Source organism: Macrobrachium rosenbergii, chromosome 35 (genome assembly GCF_040412425.1).
Source record: "Macrobrachium rosenbergii isolate ZJJX-2024 chromosome 35, ASM4041242v1, whole genome shotgun sequence".
In the NCBI taxonomy this organism is placed as follows: Eukaryota; Metazoa; Arthropoda; class Malacostraca; order Decapoda; family Palaemonidae; genus Macrobrachium; species Macrobrachium rosenbergii.
In genome coordinates, this window is record NC_089775.1 from 194575 (window position 1) to 201003 (window position 6429).

Here is a 6429-nt window from a genome sequence, read left to right on the forward strand (position 1 = left end):
AAATGATGCTTTAGGTGCCGGAAAGTAAACATACTGATGGTGCCTCCTCCTCCCCCACACACCCCCACCCAGACGAGCGGGAGTGACGCATGCGCACGCCGCCAGCGTCTGTCCCGCCGTCGGATGGCGAATTTTACTCGGCCGCGCCGATTTTATTTTAATTCCGCGTCTCCTTAACGTTAATTATACGACCAGACCGTCGATGATGAACCATAATACGCTTTTAATTATGGTGCCGTGTAAATAACATCTCACAGTTATTTATTTCGACGGTTATTTAATGATATATAAAATCCCTAGCCGGCATCTCGACAGGGCACCCGCTCAACGGCGCTCATATACCACAGTGTTATCCTGGCGCTCGCCAGTGTTCAAGATACAGTGGTAACGATAAGGTGTGTCACTCGTCTAGGCCAGTAAGGCGGTCTTGTGTGGGCGTCGCGCCCTCTCTCTCTCTCTCTGGTGTGGGCGGGGGGGAAAACGCAGCCCGAGAATGAGATAATTGTTGATGATTAAAATACCAAGTGATGAAATTGATGTGCTTGTGAAGTGCCTGATGTCAGTTTATAGTAATGGCAGTGTCAAGGTGCCTTCAATGTCCGTCTAGAAATTACCTTTTTAAAATTATATTTTTTTTCACCCGTTCGAGTGATATAGTGCCGTTATGATGATGATAATAATAATTATGATTATTTTCCAGATTATAATCACAGTAACAGATGTGTCATTCGAGCCCCGTTAGTCTTTAGCCTTAGGGCAATATGGAGTCTTTAAATTATTTCAGATACGAGATTAGAATCTAGCTAGGAAGTAGATTTAACAATTTAATTTATATATATTTAATTATTCCTAAATTCCTTTCGGTAATTCGTGTGACGTCACGTGATAGGACGGTCATTACCCTCTTTAATTACCCTTTTATCACTTGATTTAAATAAGATTACGCTAACGCAACATTCAAACATCGATATGTTATTATTGCGTAATGGTTTTGGGAAGTGTCACGGCCGTTATACAAATGACGCATGTCTAATATATATATATATTTTTAACATTAACAATCTCACCATTAATTTGATGGTGTAACCATATCACTGTATCTTCAACTGATGGTGTGTTAGTCACTGTATCTATTTATAGAATATAATTAACGTAATATGATGACATTTAAGAGGGGAATAATCTGTGAAAGGTGGCAGTTAGACGCCGGAGATTTTAAACATGATTCTGGGTCATTTAAATTTAGATCAAATCACATGTGTTTGTTGATGTAGTACACATTACTTTTGTTTGTTTTTTTTGCATGTGTGTGTGCGTGCATGTGTATGTTTTGTATGCATGTGTGTATGTATATTATTTGTGTATTTACCTGAGTTATAAGCCGTTTCCTTTGACTAATATATACATTTATATACATATATATATATAAAAAGTACCAAATGTTTGCCAGCCATCGATCAAACAAGCATTGATTTCCTCTCTCTCTCTCTCTCTCTCTCTCTCTCTCGTGACATTCAGAAGAAGATTTTGTGGCTGTTCGATAATTAATAGGGTTCGATTATAGCCGGAAGCGAACCTTGAAAAGAACCCTTATATTTTTTTAGGGGTTCAAGTGGGAAAATGAGCACCTAAGCTTTTAATTAGGACATGAATAGACATTGTTTAGGTTTAGAAGGTCCGAAAGAGAAACCGTAAACTGCAGTAGAGGATTTGGAAAAACAAGGAGAAAATTTTTCCGTACGGCTTATAATGCCGTGTGAAACTGTCAGCCGCGGCCCATGAAATCTCCGCCTGCCGTGGTGGTGGCCTGTTGTTGTCATTTTAACCTTAAATATAATAAAAACTACTGAGGTTAGAGGGCTGCAATTTGGTATGTTTGATGACTGGAGGGTGGGTGATCAACATACCAATTTGCAGCCCTCTAGCCTCCTTAGTGATTTTTAAGATCTGAGGGCGCGGACCGGAAAACTGCGGACAGAATAAAGTGCGGACGGAAAAAGTGTTGACGGAAAAAAGTGCCGACAGAAAAAGTGTTAACAGAAAAAAAGTGTTAACAGAAAAAGTGTTGACGGAAAAAAGTGCCTACAGAAAAAAGTGTTAACAGAAAACTAATAAGTTTAGGAACGAAAACAGAGGTGAATTAAAATCTAAAACTCTTAAACTTTAAAAAAAAAAAATGCTTAGCTAAGCGTTTAGAGGGCTATTGATTAGGGCGAATGAAACGTTTAGATGAAGTGATTGGCCAAACGTTTAGATGCAGATTAGAACGTTTGGTTGAAGCTGAAATGGAAACATTTGCAAGGTTGAATATAAAAACGTTTTAGAGCTTAATAGTGAATGTTTAGATGTAAATATTTGCAAGATTAAATATTAAAAACATTTGTGAATATCATTCATCTGTGAATATTATTCATCTGGGAATATTCATCTGCTAATATATTCATCTGTGAATTAAATATAAAAAACATTTGCGAATATTATTCATCTGGGAATATTATTCATCTGGGGATATTCATCTTTAAATATATTCATTTGTGAATATTATTCATCTGTAAATATATTCATTTGTGAATATATTCATCTAGTAAATATATTCATTTGTGAATATTATTCATCTGTAAATATATTAATTTGTGAATATATTCATGTGTGAATATTATTCAGACTTCACTAACTGTAATTTCGAATAGTATTGTGACAACATTTTTATTTACATTAAGAAAAGGTAATAATAATAACTCTCTCTCTCTCTCTCTCTCTCTCTCTCTCTCTCTCTCTCTCTCTCTCTCTCTCTCTCTCTCTCAAGTCCTAAATTGTTTAATTGCTTTAATTAACTGCAGTCAGGCTCTGGAATTCATTCCCCTTCTGCATTTCCTGAAAATATAACCTACCACCTTCTAGTTTAACCCAACAAAAAGACATTAGGAGAGAGAGAGAGAGAGAGAGAGAGAGAGAGAGAGAGAGAGAGAGAGAGAGAGAGAGAGGTTACCATCTCATTAATTAAATATTACATCTGCTTTGTAAAAGGCCTAGGGGATTAATTAGAAGGAAAGGTATTAATCAAGAGGAGGGATTAATTAGAAGGGAGGGGGTTAATTAGAATGGAGAGGGATTAGTTAGAAGGGAGAGGGATTAATTGGAAAGGAAAGGGATTAATCAGAAGGTGAGGGATTAATCAGAAGGTGAGGGATTAATCAGAATGTCGAGGGATTAATCAGAAGGAAGGACGATTAATTAAAAGCGGAGGGATTAATCAGAAGGTGAGGGATTAATCAGAAGGTCGAGGGATTAATTAGAAGGAAGGGCGATTAATTAGAATGGAAGGGATAAATTAAAAGGTGAGGTATTAACCAGAAGGTGAGGGATTAATAAGAAAGGAGAGGGATTAATCAGAAAGGAGAGGGGATTAACCAGAAGAGAAAGGGGATTAGACATCCAAGAGGCATAAACACTGCTTCAGCAACGGCGTAAGCCCTCTCTCAGTTTAATCTATCTCCCCAGGGTGAAAAAATCTCTGAAATATCGCTTGAAGAAACATGCACTCTCTCTCTCTCTCTCTCTCTCTCTCTCTCTCTCTCTCTCTCTCTCTCTCTCCTCTTGTCATGATACTATATTATCTCGGCGGCAAGTGTCGAGTTACGAAGCACTAAGCCCCCCTCATTGGATCGCTCATGCGGTGTTGTTGCTTTAGGTACATTGCGGTGTTTAGAGTGCTTAGTGTGCTTAGACTGGATGGGAGGGGGTGTTTAGGAGGGGGGAGATGTTAGGGGGAGATAGGAACAGTGTTTAGGGTGGGATAGAAATGGAGTTTTGAACCTGTGTTTAGAAAAACGTGAATATTTAGAAACATAGAGTTCCATACAGGACTTTTTTCAATTTTTGGATAAAGGAACCCAATGACCATATTAATTAAGGAGCACCTAGTTCCCCAGTAAGGAGCTCCCTAATGAAGCTCCCTAATAGGGGATCCTGTATCCCTATTAGGTAATTCCATACAGGACTTTTTTCAATTCTTGAAGAAAGGAACCCATTGACCTACTAAGGAAATTATGACCATAGTAATTAAGGAGCCCTTGATTCCCAATAACGAACTCCCTAATGAAGGAACACCCAACATACCCAAAATACCAAGAAGCCAGTATTCCCTATCAATGTCATAACTATCACAACATTAAAAACGCCACCAAGTGTTCGTATCCAGTCACCAGACCTCGCCATTTATGGACTAAAACCGCTTTCATTAATAAAAATCCCTCGCCCGCTCTATTTTATGGACTGTCTCGTTAATCCCCCAGTTCGTTAACCCTTTAACTCGTTAGCCGTGCCGTGGACAACGAGTGTCTGGGGGCCCTAGAGATCCTATTAAAGCCTTTTCACGGGAATTCGGACACGGGAAAGCTTTCAGGGCTGCGTTCAAATGGCCGGTACTGACAACGGATAACTGCCATGAGAAGTGTTCTTCAGGATTGGTGTTAATTGAGAGAGAGAAGCACCTGTTGGTCGTCAGTTATTTGGCTTTATAGATTAGGGGTACAACGCCTGTCCCTTGGGTATACCCAGGAGCGCGCTCGCGCGCTTGATTTGTCGCATCATATTGTTTGGTTTATTTTGTCAGCGAACTCAATTAGATTGTTTTAAATATAAAAAATTTGAATTATATTAAAATTAAAATGGTCGTTTTAATAGAAATATTGATAAGTACTTATTAGGAATATCAGTTTAAATGAAAGAATTATTTTCTAAATATTTAATCAATTGGTTTTGATAAAAAAATTATTTAAAATATTTAAAAAAAATTATTGTTTTAAAACTAGTTTTATTATTATTATTATTATTATTATTATTATTATTATTATTATTATTAATATTATTATTATTATTTGGCTGGACCAAATAATAATAATAATAATAATAATAATAATAATAATAATAATAATAATAAATAATATAACTGCTGTTTTAAATCAATAATTTTTTATATTTAAAACAATCGTTCTTGGTCGAATTCGCGTGGGGCTTGCAACCTCATCCATAAATACTTGTTGAGAAAAGGAAATTATCTTACAGTGTTATATTGATAAACTCTCTCTCTCTCTCTCTCTCTCTCTCTCTCTCTCTCTCTCTCTCTCTCTCTCTCTCTCTCTCTCTCTCTCTCTCTCTGATGAAGGCAGAATTGAGCTCTATAGTTGATAGTATTGATTGTCATCTCTCTCTCTCTCTATAGTAATATCAGCTTTCATTCTCTCTCTCTCTCTCTCTCTCTCTCTCTCTCTCTCTCTCTCTCTCTCTCTCTCTCTCTCAACATCTTGGCAACACTTGAAGAGACTCTCTCACTATATATGAGTTTTTTATATATATTTATTTTGAGGGTCCTCTCCCAACCATCTAGAACCCCGTTCTAAAAATGTTCTTTGGCAAGACGACTTAAGCCAAAAGAGATGCGTAGAATATGTGGGTGGGGGGGTTAACCATAGTCTCTCTCTCTCTCTCTCTCTCTCTCTCTCTCTCTCTCTCTCTCTCTCTCTCTCATATACATGCAAGCATAGGCATCTCTCTCTCTCTCTCTCGTTCTCTCTCTCTCTCTCTCTCTCTCTCTCTCTCTCTCTCATATACATGCAAGCATAGGCATCTCTCTCTTTCTCTCGTTCTCTCTCTCTCTCTCTCTCTCTCTCTCTCTCTCTCTCTCTCTCTCTCATATACATGCAAGCATAGGCACCGGTGCCAGCCGCTCATTTATTTCTGTCTGTCATTAAAGTAGATTGAGTGGGGCACGCCCATTCTCTCTCTCTCTCTCTCTCTCTCTCTCTCTCTCTCTCTCTCTCTCTCTCTCTCTCTCCGTGTGCAGGCAGAATGCGTCTCTATAGTTTGTTCACCCTACAAAAGGAGGAGAACGCACGCACAAACACACAAACACAAACACAAAACAAACATCAGGTGGATACCAAGTGGCACTCGACGTCCTGCGTCTTGTGTCCATCTTTCCTTTGTCGTCTCTCTGTCTCCTCCTGACCTCCTTGGTATTGTCTTGTCTCTTGTCTTTTGGGGGCGTCTTTGTTAGCCCCCCCCAACCCCCCGTTCTTTTGTTTTGGCTTGTATTGTCTGTGATTTCGATGGCTATCGGTGAAAAACTTGATCAGTTTTTGACTTCGAGTTGGTAGGGGGGACTTTTGAGGCGTCTCTCTCTCTCTCTCTCTCTCTCTCTCTCTCTCTCTCTCTCTCTCTCTCTCTCTCTCTCTCTCTCTCTCTGTCAGGAGAAGGTAGGATTCGGGTTTATGATTTTTATGTTATTTTTCACTTTATTCTTATTATTAATTCTCTCTCTCTCTCTCTCTCTCTCTCTCTCTCTCTCTCTCTCTCTCTCTCTCTCTCTCTCTCTCTCTCTCTCTCTCTCTCTCTCTCTCGAATTGTTGTCCATTTTAATATTGCTTT

General features: G+C 38.6%; 1 protein-coding gene across 7 annotated transcripts in view; it reads left to right on the forward strand.

Annotated features, from left to right (window-relative positions):
* Positions 1-345: 345 nt before the first annotated feature.
* Positions 346-6429, forward strand: part of LOC136856274 (neurofilament heavy polypeptide) — a 264779-nt gene continuing 258695 nt past the window's right edge. For 3 of the 7 annotated variants that reach the window (XM_067133974.1, XM_067133978.1, XM_067133980.1), the window contains exon 1: positions 366-416. The gene's annotated coding sequence lies outside the window, so the exon portion shown is untranslated. Of the gene's footprint in view, positions 417-6429 lie in introns of all 7 variants that reach the window. The other 4 variants (XM_067133979.1, XM_067133983.1, XM_067133975.1 and 1 more) reach the window with 4 other exon arrangements.